This window comes from Apis mellifera, linkage group LG14 (assembly GCF_003254395.2).
Source record: "Apis mellifera strain DH4 linkage group LG14, Amel_HAv3.1, whole genome shotgun sequence".
NCBI classification, from domain to species: Eukaryota; Metazoa; Arthropoda; class Insecta; order Hymenoptera; family Apidae; genus Apis; species Apis mellifera.
Window position 1 is genome coordinate 394,152 of NC_037651.1, and position 26,398 is coordinate 420,549.

The 26,398-nt window shown below is 19.9% G+C and overlaps 1 long non-coding RNA gene across 1 annotated transcript; it reads left to right on the forward strand.

Moving 5' to 3' along the window:
* Nucleotides 1-13,974: 13,974 nt before the first annotated feature.
* LOC113219224 lies at nt 13,975-16,141 on the forward strand. Its single transcript, XR_003306038.1, has 3 exons — nt 13,975-15,486; nt 15,556-15,911; nt 15,981-16,141. It is a non-coding gene; the product is annotated as an uncharacterized LOC113219224 (long non-coding RNA).
* The last annotated feature ends 10,257 nt before the right edge of the window (nt 16,142-26,398 follow it).

The window sequence follows — 26,398 nt, forward strand, 5'->3', positions numbered from 1 at the left end:
ATTAAAATAAATTCTCGACGAAAATGATTTCGATGAACAAATCGGGATTTTTTTCAAAGATCTTCTCAAACCGATATTTGCAATAAGATTCGTTGCATAATAACACATGGCGATTTAATAGCAAATCAAAATAATAAGTGCCGTTCCATGGTGAAGATATGTGCTGAAATCTGATTCATTTTAAGAAGAATGATGATATTCGATATGGGAATCTTTATGACGAATCGGAATTGTTTGTTATAAACCTGCATGGGCACTAATAGCTCCATGAACTGCATATAATTCTTCATTTCTCTCTTGCATTTCCATCTACATTTCTTGAAATATAGAAATATGGAATAAAAAGGAAATTAAGAATCTATATAATATCTATATATACATATAATATTTATATATATAATATTACATATAATATAATAATACATATAATATTTATATATACATGATCTATATAATATATATTCATAATTATGTAAGGTAAAAGAAAAATATAAAATGGTTAATAGTAAGGAAAACCTGTATTGATAGTGGAAATCATGAAGCGATAGAAGTTACGCAAGTTTGTTTTAAATATTGACGATAAAAAAACATAAATGAATAACTGTGCTTTTGCAAATTAATTAGAACTTAGTATATTCATAACTATGTTAGGTTTTGTAAATACTGTTGACAATTTTTCATGTTTTATTTTTACATGTTCATTTTAAAAGATTAGATTTTGAAAATGGAATTGAACTCTAATTGAAATGTTAGAGTTTCCATCTATTCATTGAAAATATATTTTAAAAGCTAGAACATTTTATAAAAAATATAAAACTAATATACAAAAAATATAAACTATTTAATATAACTAATAAAACATATTTTAATATAACTAAAAATTGATATATAGGCTTTGATATTACTTGATAATCATAGAACATATATATATAATACATATTGGACTATTTACAATGCAGAATATTATGATTTCTATTTTTGTCTTTTTTAAAAATATAGAGAAATATAGAAAGATGACAATATATAATCTAAAACAATCACAATTTATAACGTATCTTAATTTACAAAAAATAATAATCTTCAGTATTTAAAAATAGTAGCATTATATTATATTCTTTGAATAGAAATATTTTCATAGATTCTTTATTTTCTTTTGTTACAGATTAATCTCAGATTTCTAAATTTAAAGTTTCTAGTGAAAGTAAAAAGAAACTTCAGAAAAAAGTTATTGCTAAACTACTAATATGAATCTAAGTAAAATTGCAATAAATTTATATGAATCACAGCTCTCAAATTTCTATCCAATAAATAAAAATCACTAGAAAAGAATAAATTGCTTGAATAAAAATTATAATAAATTTATTTAAAAAAACAAGAACTAATAAAATTATTAAAAAAAATTTGGTAAATATAAAGAAAATTTATGAAAAAATGTTGGTTATGAAACATATAAACAAAAATAAAACTTGTTTGAATAAGACAAAAACGAATAAATTAATGAAACATAAAAATATTAAAGTCTTTTTAAAATTTAATAGAGAAATAAATGATTACACACTTATGTGATAAGAAAGCGAACAAGTAATAAGTCAATAAATAATATTAGAAAATGAGGATTAAAAAATTGATAGAATATAATGTTTAGAGAGAATGAAGATAATAGTAAAGAATAATAGAGAAAAATTTAAAGGAAGAAATAATGAAGGAGTAATCGAAGAGATTAAGATAGACAAAAAGAAAGAGGAGGATAAATTGTTGAGAAAGAATGGAAGAAGATAAACAGAAAAAAGAAAAAATAGAAAAAGTGATAAGAATATTTCTCAAAGAAAGTGAAATCATATGTATATAGTTAAAATTAAAAAAAGAAAAAAAAAAGTAAGAAAAAAGACATATAAATATAAAAAGAATCTTAAATGTATTAAACAAAGCAATCAATATGATGAAAATAACTGCAATAAAGCAAATCGATATAAAATAATATAAAACTATTATTGAAAAATTTCAATATTATAATTTTGTCAACATTAGGAATATCTATTTGTATGAAAAATAAGTTAAGAGAGCTAATAAACTTTTTTTTCATAGACAAGAAATAAATTAAAACTAATACTAGTATAAAAATTAAAAACTATATTATCATTAAAAAATGGAAAGAAAATACAACTGGAAGAATAGCTATTTTAATGAAGAATATATATTTTATATTATATATATTATATAAAATCATATAACTTGAATACAAAAATTTCCATATAATAAACTTATATTATTTTAGAAAATAGCAAATTCGCTCAAGAAAGAATAGAAAATGATATCCAATTCGATTCAATAAATCGATAATAATTGAAAATTTAAATATAAGAATATGGAACTAATACAAGGAAAAAATAAAATAGATGTTTGAAATAACATCTTGAAAAATTGAAAAAAAATGGAAAATTTGATATCAGAATAAAGAGACAATACAAATAATATTTTATATTTTAAATTATATTGTTCATGAATCTCTATTCGAGAGATTTATAAACATTCTATTCGGAGAAACTTTTTATGTAAAAAACGTTTTTTGTTCTTATCACATGCAGATCTCTATTAAGTTTAAAGAAAGGATAGTGTACTGAGAAAACTGTCTTTGAGAATTTAACCGATACTTACAATTATATATTTTTGACGGTTCGAAGACCAGCTGAACCATCCTAATCAGTCATCCTAATGGTAATTCCAGAGGCGGCTGATTCAAAGACAAATAATTATTTTAGTTCGAAGAATATAAAAGAGATGCGACCTGTTCCTATTTACTATGAGACTTTTATGTACAGATCACTCAAACGAAGAATTTGGGAAGTGTCGCGAACCGGCCGTGATATTATTGGTTATTGGCGTATCTTACCAGGAAACTATGACTTTCTCAATTGAACCAAAAAGGGATTTTTCTGAGGGCACAAGCTTCATTTGCTAAGAAAATCTTATTGTGAATAAAAATTATATATACAATATATCATATTAATACAAAAAAAAAATTTTTGTACTACATATGCTTTAGGACTGCCATGTTGATGTTTTAATATATAATATAAATATAAGAAAAAAATAATGATTGTTTCTTAAAAAAAAAGTCAAAAGGAATTTAAAAATTGAATATATAAAAAAAGAAAAAAATAGTTTTTTGTGCAATATTTCAGGTTGGAGCATTTTGATTACTAAAATTTGAGATAATTATTGTTAATAATTGGACTGTTTACATGCTGTTTTAAATAAGTTATTTTTGATCTGTTTCGAATAGAAAAGAAATCATGCAACATAATAATGTGAAATCCTATGAATCAAAAACCATTCAACAAAAAAATCAAAGATTTAAAATAGGAAACTCTCTTTTATCTTGTTTATTTCATAGATATTATATCGTTATTACTTGTTTAGAGTGCTTCTTAAGGAAAACAAAGAGAGAAAAAATTAATTGAAATATAAAAAAATCATTGAAAATGATGGCAATTATGTTATTGACTGACTTTTTTTATTATTTTAATGCAAAGTTTTATAATAAAAATGAAAAAACTTTGCGGTATCCATAATAATATTCGTAATAAGTAAAAATATAACTTATGTAAAAATATTAACTTATTTATGTCGAAAAATCTTTTGTTTAAGAAATTATTGTTTAAAATTCAAAAATTTAATTAAATTTATATGAAAAACAAGAATACGATATTATTTATGTTATACTTTCTTTATCTTTTAAGTTATAGTAAGTTTTATAATTTTAAGGTACAATATTTTCTAAATTAAAAATATAAATAACTTAATATTTTTTAAAGTAAATAACGAATTACCGATACAATAAAAATTATATATAGATTTTAAAAATAGGCTTAAAAAATTAAAAATTGATTTTCATATTTTTCAATCTATAAAAAGACTATTAATATTATATAATATATTTTTTATATTAAATTTTTATTTAAAAAATTTTTCATATGATTTATATTTTACAAGTACGATACTTAAAAAAATATCAAATAATCTAAAAAAAAATTATTATAAATATAAAATGATGAAACTTATAATCGGCTTCGTAATGATGAAATGGAAAAACTAAATTGTGAAAATGAAGAAAATATTATAGATAATAGTTGCATGCAAAAAACGACAGATTATTAAATACATCAAAAAAAGAAGATTCAATCAAGTCTTAGTTTTCAGAATCTTAAATAAAATGAAAATTCAATTCTCATGATCAAATAAAAATTTACCATTTATAATACATAGTAAGTAAAATTCAGATATAAAAAGACATCTGAATGTATAATCTATATTTTTCGAATCTTCTCAGAAGAATTCAAATCGAAAAATGAAAAATTATTGCAAATATGTAAAAGAATATAGTACATAAAATGTATTTTTTAAAATTGAAGAACGTTTTTCTATGCAGATTTTTAAGCCTCACAATATTAATTCCAGTCTTATAATTTTTTTTATTATATAAAGACAAATGTTTTTATAACAATTTATCTTTTTCGAGAAAAGCAAAAGAAATTAGAATATATAGATTTAAGATGGAATAATTCTAAGATTTTAAGTATTTTTTTTTCTAAACAAAATTGATATTTTGTAAGAATTTTTTTTCATTTATTAGATTTATCGATGTCCATCAAAAGTGTTATTTAATAAAATATTAAAAAGGCCTAGGATTGATTTATGAAGCGACCAAAATAACTCGAATTTCATTTTCTTAATATTCTCAAAAACTTATTTTATTAATTTTAATATTACACGAATCTTTTGTCATCTATGATATAATCTATAGTATAATCTTTAAATATTTTAGTATATTATCCATTAAGTTTTCTAGCATAATTAAAAAGTATATTTTTGTTGCTTTCCAAAATTTTTTTTTCTTTTTGTATTACTCAAAAGAATCTTCGTCCAATATTGTTCATAGATTATCAATTGGATTGAAATTTGTTGATTAAAGTGAATAGAGTTTCTCTATATTGAATTGAATTTCTATTGGTTATTTTCATTTTCAAATTTTACTTGCTAGTTTCGAAGCGTATTTTGAATCATTATTCTACTAGTTAAAGATCCTAAGTATATTTTTTTTGCTGACTGTAATAAATTATTGTATAAAATTATCACTCGTCAATTTTTATTAATTTCTCAACATTATTTTTCAATTATATTATTAAATTATTGTTATATCAATAGTTGTTTTGTTTTTTAAAATAGTGCGACAATTTATTTATTTTTTTTTTTCGTATTCAATGTTGCAAATTTCAACTCATCTAATCCTTTCCGAAAATTATGAAGTTTTATTAATATATTGTTTAATAAGCAGCAGATATTTTTTCTTATTCTTTATATTAATGAAAAGATTTTTTAAAATATTTTTCTTCTGATATTTCTTTTGTATATATTGAAATTTAAATTTTTTTTCATAGTTTGAGCTAAGAAGAAATTTTTTTTTATTTTCTCAAATTATTACTTTTAAACTATCTTATCTTTTATGCAATGTTTTTCTGGATTTATCAGATTTATTTAAACTATTTATCTTTTATGTTTATCACAAATCTTTTCTATTTCTATTCTTTTCTTTTCTATTTTTTTTGAAATTTCATATTATAAATTTCTGAAATTTTTTTAAATGTAATTTTTTATTTTTAACAATTAAGAATTTAATATCGATCAATTTTCTATTATTCATCTGTATAATTTAAGATGCAAATCATTATTAAAACGAAAATGTAGACAGTAAAAAAAAAATATTTTTATAATGTTTTTAAAATTATTGTAATTATTATGGAATTATTATAACATAAAAGATTTTAAACTTATTTCTATCTAATATCGCAAAAAATGAATTACTAATACATAAATGGATTATTACATGAAAACAAAGAAATAAATAAATGATATATTACATACAATAAATACAAGACGAGGAATGCATTAGAATAAACAAACATCAATATTAAGAAAAAATTGTAATATTAAAATTAATATCATTTATACATCAATACATGATATTAATTTTTTGATATTAATTTTTAATGATATTAATTTAATACCTTTCTTAATTTTTCTTTATTTGCCATTGTATTTTAATTGAAGTAACATAATATTAACATAATATTCCTCTTCATTATTTAGATAACAAAATAAATATTTCGTGAAATGAATCATAACAAGTGATAATTTATATGATTTGATGTTTATATGATCTTACTTATGATAATCTTACATTGATCTTACATAACGAAATGTTTGTTTATAATAAATTAGGATAAAGAAATACTGTTATTCATAACGGTTAATAATGAAAAATTAATTGATAATAATTTTTGATAAAAACGAAAGGCGACTTATATATAATAAAAATGCAAAATAAAGAATTTCTTCTAACAAGATATAATCTATTATTGTTAAATACTATACTATAAATATTGTTAAATAATAATATTATTTCCAAAATTCACTTAATAATATCATTAAGCATTTTTAATAGAGGACGAAAAAAAGAAGGCAAATTACGATTTTGTTGGTTGATTTTATTTAAACATAAAAATACATAAATTAAAAAAAATGTTCATTTATTTGTGTCTAAAAAAAAAAATCAAAACGAAATTTAAAAATATTTTGATTTATTTGATATCGCTTTCAGAACGATAGCAAAAAGATTTATTTATTAACTATCAAATATTTTTAATATAGAATTTTTAATTAAAATCGAGAATTTTCTTCTGATAAAAAAAGTTTTTTTTTAAAACAATTTGCACGCTTATTTCAACTGAAAAAGAAAAATAAGAAACAATTATCGCATATTATAATACCGGGAATATTCAAAAACAAGAAATCTGAATATAAAAGTGAATTGCCTCCTAATTCTTTTTTCTATTATGTTTCAAAAGTATATTTATATTAATTATTATATTCATGAAATTATATAATATATTTATAATTATAAGATTATTTTTTAAATTAAATTGCGCTAATAATTTAAATTGATAGATCATATATATTGTATTATTTTATCGAAGTATTCGAAATTGTTGAGGCTAATGATATCATTCTATTATGTCTGCTATACAACATTATTTGCAATCGTTAGATAGAGCTATATTTAAATCTATTAAATTGTATTTTATGTCGCTGCTAACTTTAACAAATTTGTATGAAAGAAAGATTATACAAATTCAATTCAATTGACTAACATTAATTAATTTTCATGAAAGAAAGATTATACAAATTCAATTTATATTTTGTTTGAAAATCAGCTATTTTCAAAATAACTGATTCAGATTTTTGTTTTAATTCAGTAATGATCCTAGAATATAGAATACGTATTCAATTATATTCAATTATAAATTAATGCGGAAAATATATTAGAATAATATGATATAAATAATGGTAGAAATATACAGAAAAATTTGACCAAAAATTGATATTTATACAACATTTATATCTATAAATAAATATCTATAAACAAATCAATCGCATATCCATTGGTGAAAAACAATAAATAAGAAAAATACAAAAATAATTGATCTTGCATGAGTTTATTCTCTAATGGGTATTCTATTTCGAATAATTATTACTCACATGATAGTGCAATGAATTTGAGATAAAGGTTTACTATTCCCTCTATCACTAAAAATGACTCATTTTCTTTCTTTTGATGAATTTCTCTAAGAAGAGAATAATGTAACACAAAATAATGCTTTGGTGAAAATTTAATTATGTAAAGTACATTTGTCTAATTTAGCAATGATAGTGGGAATAATGTGACATCATATTATTCTCATAAATAATTTGTGAAAATTCGCATTTTTTTTTTTAAATTCACATTATATATAAAAATCAACGAAATTTTTTTCATTAAATGCTACATCGGTTATAACATGCTTTTTGGAAAGTATTATTAATTAACATAAAATTTCTTAACTTGTAGCATTTTCAATAGACTGTTAAGTATCACGAATTCATATATGATGATTAAATGATTTATCAATCAAGAATGATTTAGCACCAATATATGAAGAATTATTGATAATAAGATATTGAAATTAATTTTATTCTTTTATTTATAGTGATAGAAAAAATACAATATATTTATGATTTTTAAGCTCATTCTAAGAAAATTATGAAATTATACTACATTATTCGATAATTTTATGTATGATAGTGCATTATTTTACCAAATTCGATTAATATGATAATTTTTAAATGAAATGTTTGGAATAAAATAGATAGGATGCAGATCTGCTCTTCATATATAATTTATTTGTTATTGATCAGATTTAATGCCATTGTATTTTTTTGAGATTTGGATTAGAAGATTAAAGATTAAGAGATTAAGAGATTAGAGATTAAGAGATTAAGAATTTGTTTATAATTCATTTAATAATTACATTTGTCGAATAATTAAAAAAATTGAACACAGTTTGGACTCATTGATTTTGTGAAATCCATTATCAAAAGTTGGAAAATATGAATATTTAATGTGATATAATTAATCATCAAATTACTCATTTCATTAATGAATCAATAACAGGTGAAACATATTCCATTTAAGTGTATTAATAACAATATTATTATATTTAATTATTTCTTTTAGAAGAATATAAAAAATGAAATATATCGTATCAATGGTCCAACTAATCGTTAAAGACATGCATGTATTGCAATAATATAGAAACATTGAGGAAAGTTTTATTCATAAACTGAATTAATTACATTGATTTTAATAGAAGTTTAAAAATAATAGAACAATTTAATAGAACAGTTTGAAAATAAAAAAAAGAAGAAATATTTGATTTGATATTTGAATTTTAAATCCTATTTTATATTATATTTTTTTATATAGAATTTGAGAATACATGATATTTCATTTAAAAAATTGTTTTAAATAATATTCCAAAATTGATATTCATATTTATAATATGAATATATAAAATAAAAAAGCAAAGTAATAAGAAATATAATACTATATGTCTCCCTACAAATTGTGCAATTTTATTTGAGATATTTTTGCGCACAATAAATATTTTACGAAATTTGAAGTCACATGATCTATTTTGTATTTTTTAGAATATTGTTAAATTTTTTTTACACACTTTTTTTATATACTCTTCATGAAAAGTTATTCTGACTATATCAGGTGTCGCGGTTTTTATCTATTGTTCATTATCTACTCAATTTAAAGCCTTAAAGTCTTTAGAACTTTTGCTAATGTCGAAAGAATAGTTTATTTTTATATTTTAATAACAAAATAATCATAATAATAGATAGAAAATTAAATAAAATATTTTCAAATATCTAATATAATAAATCTAGTAGTGCATAAAAACAGCATTTTTGGGACAATCAATATATCCATGAAGAAAATGCATTTCTCAGCACTTCGAAATTTAAAAAGACTGTTGATGATAATTTTAATATTCATTCGATTTGAGCATGAATTATTGCAAAATTTTCAAAATTTAAATTATAATAATTTATAATAATACTAAACTATAATATTACTATAAAATTTATTGTTTTCTTATTCATACATCTTAGAATTTTTGGAATAAATACATAAAATATTTATCGATTATTTGAAATAATATTCGAAAGAAGAAATTGAAATTATTGGATCAAATTTATATTTTTTTATAATGTTTGTGTATATAAGTCAACTAGATTTACATCACATGAATTGCAAATAATTGTTTTATAAGAAATTTTAAAATATAAAATTTGTGATAATAGTGTGAAATTCACAAAATATAGACCATTAGAATTGAGATTTAAGATATATGATTACATATTCTAGCAGAAGTAATCAATCATAACTATTAACTTATTTTAAATGTTTTAAGAAGAATTCGAAATATGTAGCAAAAATCTCATGAAGGAAAGTAAAAATGGATTTTTATATGATATCGCCGAAAAACAAACAGAATGCAAATTTCGAATGAAAATCCACAATGCTTGCTTATAATTGTTTCATAAGGATATATTCAATAGCATTCAATAGCATCGGCTGTTAGAAAGTATTCACGTAGAATTTACTTTAGTTATGTGGGAAATTATCGCTTATTGTTATCTTTGAAAAATAAAGTTTAAAGTTTTCAAATGTTTCGAAACACAATACATCAGAATAGACGATAAATCAATAGAGTAAACAAAAAGATTAAAAAGGAAAAAAAAGAAAAGACATAAGATAATTTATAGATTATCTCTTTTTTATAGATTATATTTTTGCTAAATTACATTTTAAATGAAATTTTAAACATGATGCTGGACATTAAAGAATGAAATCTTATTTTTTTAATATATATTGTAATTATGAAATATTAAAAATTAATCAAATTGGAAAAAAGCAAAATAATTGCTTGATATTCTGGTTCAATAACTATATTGAAATTGGGAGTCAAAACAATTAGTATTTAGATTTCCATTTTCTATAATCAGATACTTAAATAAACAAAAAAAAATTGTTATAGACTATAATAAAATGATGGATAATATTGAACTGAATGATCAACTGTAAAGTTTTGCTGTTGAAAAAAATTATACAATTAATAATTATATAACATTATCGATATTTTCAGGAATTTCATATTAATCGTAAAAACAAAACTATTTTAAACGCTGTTTTAAACAATCAATTTAAAATATATGATATATATTACAAGGAAAAAAAAATTTTTATATCTTATTGTTACAATCTATTTTATTGATTGAAGAATAAGATCGAAAAATGAGTCTCTGTAGCTTCTGCTTTATGAATAAAATTATCGCCATTTAAAATATCAAAATATAAATAATAAATAAATTAATAATAAAGAATCAATTTTTGATCAATCTCATTATATTGATATCAAAAGAATATTAGAAGACTCTTCTTTTATGAGAATATCCACAAACATGAGATTATTTAGTTTATATCCACTATTTGTTATTTGAATTTATTGAGATAATGGAGTAATATCTTTTTTTCTCAGTAAGATATAGAATGTTATAGTTATGAGCCAATGTTATAATTGACAGCCACAATGGAAGATCATGCATTGTCATTGATAAAAAAAATATTGATTTAATAAAATCTCGTATCGTATTGTTCTCTATTTTTATTAAAAATATTATATTGTTTAATAAATTAATTAATATAAAATAATTATTATTTATTACATTTGTGGAATTAATTCCGAGCAATAAATTACTATTGTAAAATTATATTATTATAAATAATAATTATTATTAAATTAATAAATATTGTATATACATATCATAAATTAATTAAATACATTGTAATTATAAAAAGTAGTATTAAATGTAAAAAATATAAATAAAAATATATTATAGGAAAATGTTAGATGGATGTAACATTTAATATCAGAAATTACCAATATTGACAGTCATAATGTGTAATATCATATATGTTTTGATGGAATAATCTCTAATTTGAATCGAGGAATTTACAATGTCCAGAAATATAAATTACATAAATCTTCGAGATTTAATAGTAAATAACAATCCATATGGCGGAATTTATTAATTGTGATCATCTTTTCCGGATAATGAAAATAAGCATAAAGGAGCTGGCAATGCAATACGAATGAAATTTCTATAATTCACAATTTGAATAAAACAATTCTTTTATTGATAGATTTATCCAAAAAATTTGAAATTTTTGACTACTATATTATTCAGATATAATAATAGAGCACGATATATTTAACGCGTACAGAAAGAAAATCAAGAATGATAATTTCAATAATTATTGGTATCGTGTAGCGTCCTGGATGTGGCATTTGTCATCTTCCATTATTCATTATAAATGGAATTAATTGCACTTTGCCAATAAATTAGCATGATATAATGGATAATTTGATTGAATTCAATCAGAAGACAAATAAATGGCCTTTTCGCTTGCGTTCTCATGATGAACTGTGAAATCAAAAAAAGAGAGATTGAACAAGAAAAGAAGTGATTCGAGCAATACAATAATGAGTAATGAATAATTATCATAGTAATAATATTATTCAGTAATAATATTTTAAAGAGAATACTTTACTTCTCTTTCTGAAGTAATATTAATGATTTCGAGAATGGATAGTAATAAAGGAATGAAAAGAAATTTTTATTGAATATTTCTTGTAACATTTGTAAACATAATGAATCCCAAAATCTTTATTGACATAGGCTAACATTTTCTCTATCTCGACAAAAAAAAAAAATCATGAGCTTTTTCGAAGGAAATCTCGCTTCTTTTGAAATTCTATTCAGGAAAAATTTGCAGAATAATAGCAATTTGAAACAAATAATTGTAAAAGTAACAGAAAATTCAAGAAAAGAAGATTGCGATGGAATATAAAAATATATAATTAATGAACTTCAGGAAAAGGACATAATATTTAAATATCTTGCAAAGAACATAATATTAAATCTAATTTAAAAAGAAAAATTAAATAAATCTATTAACAAATCCATTATTATTAATTAAAGAAAAATTAATAGATGATTGAAATTATATGAAAATCTATAAAAAAAAAAAAAATAAGAAGAATAAGAAAATAATTTTGTTTTGAAATTAACTTTAAAAATAAACAATCCATAATAATTAACAGAAAAGAAATAATAGCGATAATAGATTATATTAAAAATCTATATCTTATATATGGCATAAGAAATTAGGATATACATATCCAGGCGTAATAAAAAAAATATTCATTAAAGAATTTGTAAAATGTCAATGAAAAGAAGAATTGTGATTGAAAAAAGATATGCAAAGTATTTAAAGAAAGGAAAACATTCGAATAAAAAAAAAATATATAAAAAAAATATTCAAAATTATATATAGAATTGAATCTGTGCAGACTATTATGCATCTTTTACATGAGAATGACTAATGAGAATAAGAAATATAACAAAAATAATTCATTAATCATATATAAGATAATTGTATTTTTCAGAATAAGATAAATATAACTGATATATAAGAAATATAAATAAATATAAATAATTATATATAAATATATAAATATATTTTCAATAAAAAATATCAGACCAAGCATTATTTTTATTCATCTTTGCAGAATAAATTATAAAGTTTGAATTTAATACTTTTAGAACAAGTTATAGTATTAAACATATATTTTTATCAAATAGCGAATTATTTTAAATTAAATTAAACTCTATCATAATATTATAAATCCTCATCACAAGAAAGATAGAAATCAGATACAAAAAGTAATTACATTAAATAATTACATTAAAAATTATATAATTATTGATTTGCTTGCCTTTTCTAATTTATTTGCTCTATATAATATTACAATTTAATAATTTATTATATAAATTTATAATATATTATTATAATATTTATAATTAATTATAAATTATAATTATAATTATAATTATAATTTAAATATTATATTATAATATCTATTATAAATATAAATATTTTATAAATATATAAATAATATATATTTTATAAATATTTATAATATCTATTATATAAATTTAATAATTTATTGTTCTTGTTTTTGTTTATATAATTTATATTTCAATAAAATAAAACTCATTATAAAAAGTATGTGTCTAATTGCAATTTAATAAACGAAGATTCAACACAGATATCACAATTCTTATTAATGATAAAGAAAAATGATTATTTATAATTTTATAAATTGTTATATATCATTATTTATAATTTTATAATTAAATTGAAAATTGACGAAATTATTATTACAGAAAATATATGTATATTATTGATATTATTCAAAAAATAGTTTTCACATTTTCGATTTATATTCTAAAAAGATGCTGTATTTAATTTATATAGAGTATATAAAAAATAAATGTAAAAAATAAGAACATGGTTCTATAATTCTGGATTGTAAAAATAGTAAATAAAAATGCAAAAATGAATTCAAAATTCAATATCATTTATTTTTTCGCACTATAAAATACATATCATAGAAAAAAAATTTCATAAAAATTATGGATCGCAATTTAATTTTTGGAAAATAGAAAAAATTTTATCATATATTTTAATTCAATTCATGTTTCTCTTAAACAATATGTGTTCAAACATTGAACAGAAGATACAGGATGATACTGCTAGGACAATTTGGACAATAGGAGAAAAATTTGAACGATCCTTCGCTTTATATTTAGAAACAAATATTTTGGTATGGCTAGAGTGATCCTGGGGCCTGAGACGATATTTCCAACTATGCAAGTCTCAATCAGTATCATTTTATCTGAGAAAAATTATTTCAAATACGTGCAGAATGTATTCCTGTTTCCTGGGAAAACAACGGATTTTATTAATGGCGTAACTCTTCTGACTCATTCTAAGAATTTTCCTTAGATTAGGAATGTCACTCAATCAGATTGGCCCATAATATTGATTGCTTATACCTCACTGAAGATCTGCAAGTTCGCGACATGAACATTAAGGGGGCTTTAAAAATACCAGTGACAGTGTTTTAGGAGAACCAAATTCTCAGAACTTTCAAAACATTCAGAAAACCGAGTTCTCAGAATCTTTAGAACTCTCAAACCTTGAATCTTTTGAACTTTTAGAATTCTCTAATCTACAAGAATCTTTTGAACTTAGAACTCTACCGAATTTGCAATCTTTAGTGATAACGTAAATGTATTATATATCATAATTCTAGGAAGTTGGAGCTAACAATACGTTATGGAGTACTTTTAGAGATTTACTTTAATCAAGGACGTAATTTAATTAAGAATTTTTCAGAAATTAATGAAATCAGAAAGATGAGAATGATTCCACTCCCAATCAAATGGACTAGCAAAACATTTAATTAGAATTTTACTTCAATATTTAGTGATATTTGTTAAAAAAAATCAACGTGACTAGGATGAATGGATCTCATTATTTTTTTTAGCTTATCGTGCCTTACGACATGAGTCGACATAAATGTCGTTACTATGATTTTGTATAGTTAAAAATTATATCTGCCCATACAATAATGAAGAGGAATTCCTCTCAATATTGAAAATGCCATATTGAAGAAATAAAGAAAAGAGTGAAAAAGATTAATCAATGAAAAGATTGGAAATTTTTCAGTTGTAATGAAAAGATAGAAAATTTCTTCGTCAAAAATAAAAAAAAGTGATATAACAGCTATGTGTACACTATCGAATTTAATTCAAAAGAAAAAAAATATGGTTATATCAACCATGACGAATAAAAGGAAAATGTTCCAATTACAATTATCATATTACAATCGGATTGGGAGAGTCTTATAATAAATAATAATTAATATATATAATAAATAAAGATTATAGATAAGATAAATGATACAATTTATCACATCTGATTTTCGCTAAAATCGGAAATATATAAAATATAATATAAAATTGTTCATGTAAACCGATTGACGAAATTTAAAATTAAAATAAGATGAGAAGAAATCGGAACCCTTCTCAAGAAGAGGATACAGAACATTAGAATTATATTATATTAAAGTAAATTTCTTATTATAATTTTTTCTCGACTGTGAAGAAAACAGTTTTGATAGTCGAGTTTTTTTTCAGGTATATCTTCTTGAATCCGGCTTTGGAAAAATTGTATTTCCGCAACAAGATGTAATAGCGGATTAAAAAACGATGGGTGCTATTCCATAACAAAGAGATGTGAACTGATTCATTTTAATAGAAAATAATAAAATTTCTTTGATATAAAAGGAATCCCTCGGGTGGATCGTCGGAGATGCGTCTTAGACAAGAAATTTAGTTGCTGAGATTTGAAAAAAAGAAGAACTGAAGATAGAAATTCAGGAGAACGACAATACAGAACCCAAATTGTGAACCTAAGGAAAGAACATAATATTTGGATACTAACGCTTTACTCAGCATTTTGATATCGTTTTTCCTTGAGACGAAGGAAAAATGTTCGTGAATAAATGTCGAAATATTCACTATTTTGAATAAAGATATATTTATAAATATATTTTTTTCAGATAGAAGTACCATAATAGGGAACGAAGTTGCCGCGAATGAAATACCTTTTTTTTAGAAAGACGAATAATATTACAAATATTGACAACCGAGTATTAGAAGATTATGAAATGACAACATCGATTGTCATTGATATCCAAAATATTGATTTAATGTGTTTTCCCAATACAGAGCAAAACGAATATTATTCTTTTCTTATTGCAAAAAAATTATATTGCTTAATAAATTAATTAGTTTTATGTAAATAGTTATAAATTGATTAATTATTATGAAAATTGTAAATAAAAATATTATAAAAGAATATTATAAAAAGAACAAATTGTAGCAATAATATTTAATATTAAATATTAAATTTTTATTAGTTTTTGAATTCATTTTATTTATAATTAGCTTTTTTCTATGCCATATATATATATATATATATATTATACATTATATATTAGATAAATGAATGATATATATATATCCCATATCTTTTTTTTTTCTTTTTTTTCTTTCTCATTATTTAAAAAATATCAAATTCATATTTCTAAAAATTATTATATATTTAAACATATTGCAATATATGTATCAACTCAATTGATAAATTTAAATCAATCGTTAACAAACAATAATAAAATTCAAGGCAATAAAATAATGTTTCAATTTTAATAGTTGAATTAATTAATTAATTGAATTAATAACTTAAATTTATAGTTTGAGTTATATATATGTTTTAATCAAGTATAAAGATTTTATTATATTTTTATTAAAATTTTATTATTTTTATTTAAAAACTTGAACGTTGGTACTATATTCGAAATTTTGCAAAACATTGCATTAAAAAAATTTATTAAAAACCGAATGTCATGCATGATATATTTATTAATAATGATTCTAATTTATATGGCAAGTAATAAATATTGTTATATTTACTGTTTTATACTTTCAAAATAAAATGAAGTCAATTTTATATTTTAAGTAGAAAATTTTCTAAAATTTTCCAAATTATTAATTTTAACATACATTATATTTAAAATAACATTTTAACATAATGATTCATATGATTAACATACGAAATATTCTAAATGAAATATTTTCTGATTGTTGATCAAAATTATGATGCAAGAAAGCCAATCCAATCTTCAGATCTTTTCTCATTTGATTTTTTCTTACAGAACGCAAAAAAGATATAAAAAAATAATATAGATACTTAAAAATAAAAAAAAAAAATAAAATTTATAACGAAATCTCTATTATATCAGAAAACATAAAGTAAAAAATATTATTATATTAATATTATCCGATATTATTAATTTTTAACTGTGGTTATAATTCGTGTAAAATAATAAAAATTTTTGGTATATAATTTTGGTATATAATAAAAATAATTTCTTAATTTCCTTTAAACTGTATTGAAATTTTTAGTTTAAGATCATTAAATTTTTATATTCATGTCAAAATCATTAAATTTACATATATATTTACATATAATTTACATATTTGAAATCTACTTAATAATTTAATGATAAAAATATGGATTAAAATTAAATATTTTGTAAAATTAAAATAATGTATTAATATTCTTATATAATAATATTATATAGCATTTTTAAAATAAATTATGATCTTTAAGAGATAATATAATAATACTAAAAATAAGTTTTATTATAATTAGCATTTTATAAAAATATAATGATATAAATGATATAAATGATATAAATTTAAACGATTTTCATTATGATTTATTGTAGTAACATAGTACAAAAAGTGATAATTAAGAGTATTGTTGAGATTAAAGATGTATGAATATTTAATAGATGTGATACACCTATTTAATATGATACACCTTCTGGCCAAACGAGCAGAAAATTTTAAAGAGAAAACAAAATCTTGAATATAAAATTTTAGTTTTTGAATTATTAGTTTCTAACATATTCATTAAAAAACTTTAGATATTGTGTTAAATTAAATTTTGCTAATACATGTATATTATTGGCAATGTATATAATATGATATAACTATTTATTTACTGTTTTTAAAAACACATCAAACAATCTATAAACCAAACAATCTTTAAAAAACTTTTAATATATATATATAAATTTCATATACAAATCTTACTAATTAATTAGAGTTGATTAAATTAATTTAATTTTTTTGGTACATTTAATAAAAAATAAGCTATATTGAACAAAAATATGTCAGATTTCAGGATCAAAACTAAATCATGTTGCATCATGTTATCTGACATATTATTCATACTTGGGCAACTAATGAACTCGAAAATCGTATATGATTTTTTTCCCCTTTCTCTCACTATATTCTTGGATTGTGAAGGATGTTAGGAATTTATTTTTTATTTACTGTTCTATATTTATATTTGCATTCAAATGAAACAAAATTAGTAAGGAAGTACAAATGAAGAAACTAGCAAACTCAAATCGTGAAATAATGGCGAAAAATTTATCTAGATAGTTTAATTTAGCAGCAATAGTGAATGATATAGCGGAATATTGTTATAACGGAAGTAATGTTACTATATTTTTTTGTCGTGAAAAGAATGATAGCATATTGTGCTCGTCTGGCAATGAACAAATGAAATACTGATGCATATCATCACTATCAATTTTTCATTATTAATCATTCTATATTTCTCTATTATGTTTTGTAGTTTCGAATATATATATAATAAAAGATTTAGTTTTAATTAATATGGTTTGGCTATTCAATTATTTTTTTTTTTTTACAAAGACAAATAATAACAGTATTTTAATTGCATAATACAATCTCTAACAGAATAGTTGCAATAAAAGATCAGACAAAAGCATTTTCATGAAATCTATTATATTCTACTATATTTGAAATTATTAAAACATTTATATATAATTGTTCAGTTAACGTATTTAAAAAAATTTTAATATAATTTTTCCATATAATTTGATATTAAAAATGGAATACTATTAAAAACAAAAGATAAAAATAAGACAAAAATAAATTATTATGAAATAAGAAAATTATAAAATTGATGAATTTGATAATTTATTCTCTCTTTTCTAAAATTGAAGTTGAAATATATTATAAGGAATATGATTTTGAATAGTGTGTTTCTAACCAAAGCAGATAATTTTTAATTATATAATTATTTTTCTTATATTCTTGACTGAGCAATCATAGTACTCGATAAATATTCGAAGCAATTATTTAGTTATATCTTTTAACGGCTTTGTTAAATTATGTTTTTGTCAACTGTTTATTGTTTTCTGAGCAGTATAGCAATTATGAAATGAAAATTTTTTTTACAATATTTTCTTTTATGATGAATCTATTTTTATATCAATTGAATAAATATAATATATATTAATGATGCACTAAAAATTTAAAATGGTTAAATGGTTAAATAAACTATATATATGTATTTATGGAATATAAATATATGACGTGATATTTTTGATAATATCAGTGGATTATTTTTTATTAATGCTAATCTTAATTGATGAAAAATATACAAATTTTTTAAATAAGTTACCTGGATTATTAAAAGAAATTTCCACATCTCAAAATAAAATACAGTTTTAACATAACAAATGTACAATTTATAATGTATCGATAGTTCATCAAGTAGTGAATCAAAAATTTGTACAATTGGAGTGAATGTGGTATAAATATTCTACGATCTGTTTGTGAATATTATGTTTCAATTTTTTCTTTGAAACACAATTAAATTAGCAATTTATAATGACATTCCCATAACATCAAAAAAATCAATGATGATAAAGTTATACCAAGACTTTGAATTCAATAAGGAAATATATAAAACTTTGTCAAAAATGAAAAATTTTTAAATTTAATTCTCTAATTTGTATGAGAAAAGTTTGTATCGACTAAATGATTATTAGATAATAGATATAATAATTGAAACTCTTTTTTTCTAAAACACAAAGATCGATTTCGACAAATATGGAAATGATAAATAATAATATTTCTTAAATAAAAAAGATATTAACAAAAGTTTCAGTAGATAATTTAAAATTAAATCAATTATAAATTATTTTAATATATAATATAAAAATTTGTATATTTATGAAGAAATATATTTAAAATAAAAAACCACTTGAAAAAAACCAGAGAGAAAAATTATTTTTTAGAATTTATTAATACTTCAAAAATTGTAAAATATATGAATATTGTTATTTGAAAATGTTATGAATATATATTATGAATATATATGCATACTTATTTTAATTACTTATCGTGACTTATTATAATAAGGATTAAAATTATTAAAAATTATATTTATAATTTATATTTTCATATACTAGCTTATAGCATTTATAATATATATATAGTATATGGATAATTATATATATTATATAATATTATAACAATATTGGAAATATTTTACTATTAAATAAAATTAAAGTTTGGGGTATCAAAAAAAAAAAAAAAAAAAATAGAAAATTACTTGAATTAAAGAAAAAAGAAATAATATTTCAAAAAAAAAAAAATTATATTTTGTTACAAATTTTATAATTGAAAAGAAAAATAATTGTATAATTTCTATCAAATAATTTCTATTATTTATTCAATGGAAATGAAAAAAATAATAATATAAATAAATGAAAGATATTAATTGAAGAATCAGGAAATGAACGAAGAGAATAATTATATATTTATTAAACTATGCTTTATTTAATTCTCTATTTATAATCTCCAATTTTAGCAATTTTAGCAAAATTAAATATAAAAAATTTTTCATCAAATTATACATTATAGCTAACTAAATTGAATGGAAATGAAAATGAATATGGATATGGATATATATATATATATTCATAAAAAATAAATATATATTCATAAATATATATTCATAAAATTATTAAAATTAAAAAATTTTTATTTTAAATTTAAGAATTCTTCACTGATTTAAAATACTTTATGTATAAATTTAATGTTCTTTTTTCTAATAGTTTATGATGAATGGAATTCAAAAATATTAATTCTATATTGGAATCCATGATTTATAAATTATATATATTCGTATATAAAATTTTTTTGATAAGTAGAATAAAAAAAATGTAATTTTAAATTTAAATTAATTGGTTCAAAATTTATTCATATGTTATTAATTTATTCAAATTAATGATTTTTCTCCCATCAACGAATTCCAAAAATTTTAATTTTAATGAGAATTATTTCAAAATCTATTTTTCTCCAGAACTGATTTTTCTTCTATTAGTTCTCAATAAGTAAAATCTATAAATATTAATTTCAAAATTGAGAATTCATTATTATATTATTAGAAATTAAAATTCAAATATTATTAGAAAAGATTTTAACTTTTGATAAAAAAAATTCAAAAAATATTAATTTTAAATATGAAAATTTATTGATTTAAAAATAGTAATTTTCAGTTTTATAGTAATTTATATATAATATAATAATGAATTTTTAATAATAAATTTAAATAACAATAAATTTCTTCTTGTTTTTATAAAAAGTTAGTGATTTCTCTTTTAATATCATTTTTAACTACCCAATGAATAATATCCAAAACTTTATTAATTTTATTAATTTTAAATTTAGCAATCTTTAAATTATTGAAATTATTCATATTTGAAATAAATTGATAGAACTATCATATGTTCTGAAATAAAATCATTAATTTTTAGAGATATTAAAAATATAATAATATATTAAAAGTAAGAAAATCATTTACGGAAAATATATAAAAAAAATTAAATATGTATGTATGTTAACATATATTTATTTTATATTTTATAATATGTGCTTGTTCATTTACGATTGCTTAGCATCATTAAACTCAAAAATTTATATTTCTTAATAATAAAATTTTGATCATCGAAAATAATTCTTAATATCACATGCAGATAATACACAAATAACATTCAAAAAATTTTGATGGCGTATTTTCCTTCTTTTAATTATTTTTTTAGGTCATATTCTCTCCAAAGAATTATGCATTAGAAAGCAAAATTCTTTTTACTAATCATTAAAAATTTTTGCTAGAAAGTTTTTAGTTTACCAGAATATCAAAAAAATGAAATTACAAGTTATAAATCGAAATTTTTGAACTTAGTTTATTCTCTTTTTTTCGATATAGAAAGTGTACAGCACTTTTCTATTAAAATCGATTGATTAAATAAGTCAAAAATTAGTGTGTAAAAGAATGCGTTATTATTATATTACATATATACAATATAATATTACATAACTAAATTTATAAATAATAATAATATATAATTAAATTCTAAATTAAATAAAGTTTTTGAAAAAATAGTCAGTTTTTTGAAAAAATACGAATTTCGTATTTTTCAATTTCAAAATGATCCGTAGAAATAAATATAAAAAAATGTCTATAAAAATAGTATTAACATTCCATATTTAACAGAGTGGAAATCTCTGATTCTTTTATATCAAACATAAGTTAAAAAAAAATCTTCTGCTGATTTAGAATTAACGATATCTATGAATAGAAAAGAAAATTGATGATGAGAAAAATTAATGAAGATCACGAAGATAATAAAAAGATATTGGTATTTAAACATTTAAGTAATTTAAAATGAATTATATTAATTATATTTTCTGATGTTGTTTATGATAGAATAAAATAGACTGGAATACTATAGTCAATAGCATGGTCAGCACAGAAAATAATAAGATTAATATCGAATACAGATTTGACAAAATTGTTTTCAGAACACGCAGCCAAACGGATTTTTTCTATATAATTAAATATTAAATATAATTATTAAATTATGAAATATTCCTTATATATAATAAACAATTGTAAAATAGAATAAATTATAGAGAATTAGTTTTTACATTTTTTATATTTATAACATATTTAACATTTTTTATATCTTTCAATATTCTGATCGATTAAATTTTGTGAAATTATTCTAAATAATTCTTTGAATTTAACAACTCAAGATACATATTATATAGAAGAACGCAAACATTTTTTTTTATTTTATTCAAAAAATATATTTTTCTCTTTCCCATGAGTCACTGAAGCGAATCAAATAAAAAGCCATAAATAATTATTCGAATGTCTATTTTCTTAATGTATATTTCTAAAAAACTGACATTTACTTTCCTGAATAACTTAATGATCTAATCATGTAATAATCTATTAATATACAATATATGTAATTCATTTATCTGACATTTCTTAGTTTTTTCCTATGAAAAATATTATAGCATAAGTTGTATGAAGTATCATCAACAATACCAGAATATGAAATGAATTAATGTTATTAATATTAGTAATCGATATTTAAAAAAATAATTTAATTTAAAAAAATTTAAAAAAAAATATAATTAAATATTTAAAAAAAATAAATACTAAAAATATGATTGTCTTTTAATGATTTTGATAGTTTTATAATAACTATCTAAATATCTTGTGAGCTAATAAATAAAAAACATAAAAAACAAATAATATAAAATTATAGATTTAAAATTAATATAAAAATTAAAGTAAAATTAAAATTGAAATATTTTTTAAATTAATAATTTTTTGGCATTATGTCCATTATATGTTAATATTTTTTAAAGAGATCATATCAAGCTACATCAATTAATATAATAAAAATATAAAATATAAAAAAAATATATAATTTAGAAAAATAAAAATATCCTTAAACTTTTCAAAATTATTCGAAAAAATTTTTTATTGCTTTATTTATGTTTGACAATTTTTGCTAATAAAATTTTTTTATATTTTTTAATGATAATGGAAATATTTAAATGCTAAATTTGATTGGATCAAACTATATAATAGTAATATTTTTATTAATTTTAGAAGAATGTGGCCTATAAAAAATTAAGGTGATTTGATAAGTTCATTTACTTATTTTTCAAATTTTATCAAAAAAAAAAAAAAAATCGCGTTGATATGATAAACAATAAACAAAAAAAAAAGACAACTTTATGTTTGAATTATTACATTTATAATAAATTTTGTGCAAATTAAATAAAAACAAATAATTAAGAATAACATTATTAACAATGATATGTAAAGTTTTAGATCAGATAGTTTTTTTACGTCTTTTATTAAAAAAATTTTTTTCTTAATATTTGACAAAATCATATTGTGAAACAATATAAAAAATAAATGAATATTAAATTGAATTACAAACATGGCATGTGTAAAATGTTTTTGATCAATTTGTTTTATAATAAAAATAACACTAATAATTAACAATTTTCTAGATATTATGTTACTATATAATATTTGATATCTTACGATTATCATTTTTTTTCTTTTTACAATAATTATGATATGAAAGATCAATGAAAGATGAATTTATTTAATCACTTATGTGATGTATTTATATAAAAATTTTTGGCAATTTTTCTTCTTTCAATTCTTGATTAATTTTTTTTCTTCGAATTCCTACATTTCTCAACTGATGTTTTCTCTTCATAAATGTGTTCAATTGAATTCAAGTCTAACAAGAACAATCTTTTATTTTATTTAACAATGATCACATATTCATTAATTTTGATATATTATTTGAGAACGTTGTCATAGAATTTCCAATTTCGTAGCATTTTTCTTTGTACAATTGCAAATAAGTTATTAAAATGTTCCTGCATATAACACTATTTATCATTTTTTAATTTTTAAGTAGATTTTTTTAAAAAAAAAAAACTTCAGATAAAATTTATTGTATTTTGTTAATGTATGTTAGTGCTTAAATATTGTTCTTGATAATCATAATGTTCATAATGTTCATAATGTTCTTGATATCAATTGAAGGTTGAACATAATATTCTCCATTGCTTTCAAAAAAATTAATTTTAGATTTTAGATCATCAAAAAAGAAAAAAATAATTTTCAATTTTCAGCAAATCAATGTCAGTTATTAGCGAATAAAATTTATTAAAAATTATTTTATTTGATCAAAACATCATATATTCTTCTTATTATAAAACATACTAATATCAATTATTAATTAGCATTAATATTAGCAATATTTTCTTGTTGTAATACATTAACAGTATACAACAGTCTTTTTTAATTGATCTCATATGCAATTAATTCATGCATTAAAATTTATTCAATCTTCTTGTTGTCTTTTTAAGACAATCCACTTCATCTTCTATGCTTTCTTGCATGGTATTTTTTCATTGCATTTAATTATTACAAGAGTCAAACATATTTGAATATGTTTTTTTGATTTTTGTATAAAAATTGCTGTTATTTTAACGATTATGTTCTTCTTTTGAATTTTTTCTTCTGGATATTTCTTCAATTTTAATTCGAAACTTTTCGATCATCGGAAAGATTGCAATTCAAAGTATTAAATTTGTTATCTGTAGAATTACATTTTATGTACATGTTAGATTGTTAGATTGCTTATCAATATTGTTTGCAATCTTGTTCTTTTAATGAATCCGTGTAATGTTAAGCTTCTTAATAATTTGCGATCTTCAACAAGAGTTGGAAATATCTTGCAAAATTTGAAGCACGAACTTTAAATGATAAGTTCTCAAATCTTTTTCTATAACTTATATATTCTTATATATTCTATATAATTGGAGAAAGATATTATTGTTAAAAAAGACAGAAGAAAAATCAGAATGTTATTTTGATTTTTTATATGAGGCTGGAGACTCCTAAATATGTTGTTTTTTAAATTAATTTTCTTAATTAATTAATTAATTAATTAAGAAAAAACATAAATAGCTAGTGAAATCTTGAAATAGTTATTCTCCTGGAGTCTTCTTGTTGAATAGTAGATATCGATCATTTTAATTAAAAATTATTTATTTTTAACTTGAAAGTGTAGTTTTAATTATTTTGGAAATTTTTCCGTTTTCCATGTTTCACATTGATCTTGCCCATGATGAGGATTACCATTTATTCAATAATTTTTAATTAATGAATCTTTTAATAATTTCATTATTCGTATAATCCTCTTATTTTTATATTCTAAAATAATATACAGTTTATATTAATATTCTTTGTTCGTTGCAAATTATTATATAAATTTGTAAAGTTAGACTTTGAATCTACATTTATCAATTTCTAATATTGATTGTCTATTCGTTTTGATTCTTATTTTGTAATTTTCATTAGTTTACTATTAGTTTTACTAAATTATCAAATTGTAATTTTATATACTTGTGATATCTAACGCCGTTTTTTTATTTTATTAAAATTTCAAAATTTACTTGCTGATGGATTTGTAGAGATTTTAATCAATCAATAATCAATATTTAAACTATTCCATAGATCCTTTGTTTGTCCAAAAATCGTACATATATAAATCGTTTTATTCTTCTTAGTTTATATTCGAAATGATTCACAATATTATACTGAAGAAATGATAAGCGATATAGATGCACATTTTATTCCATTTTTCGATAAAATTGAAAATTAATTATTAATTATTTTAAACAAATTAAG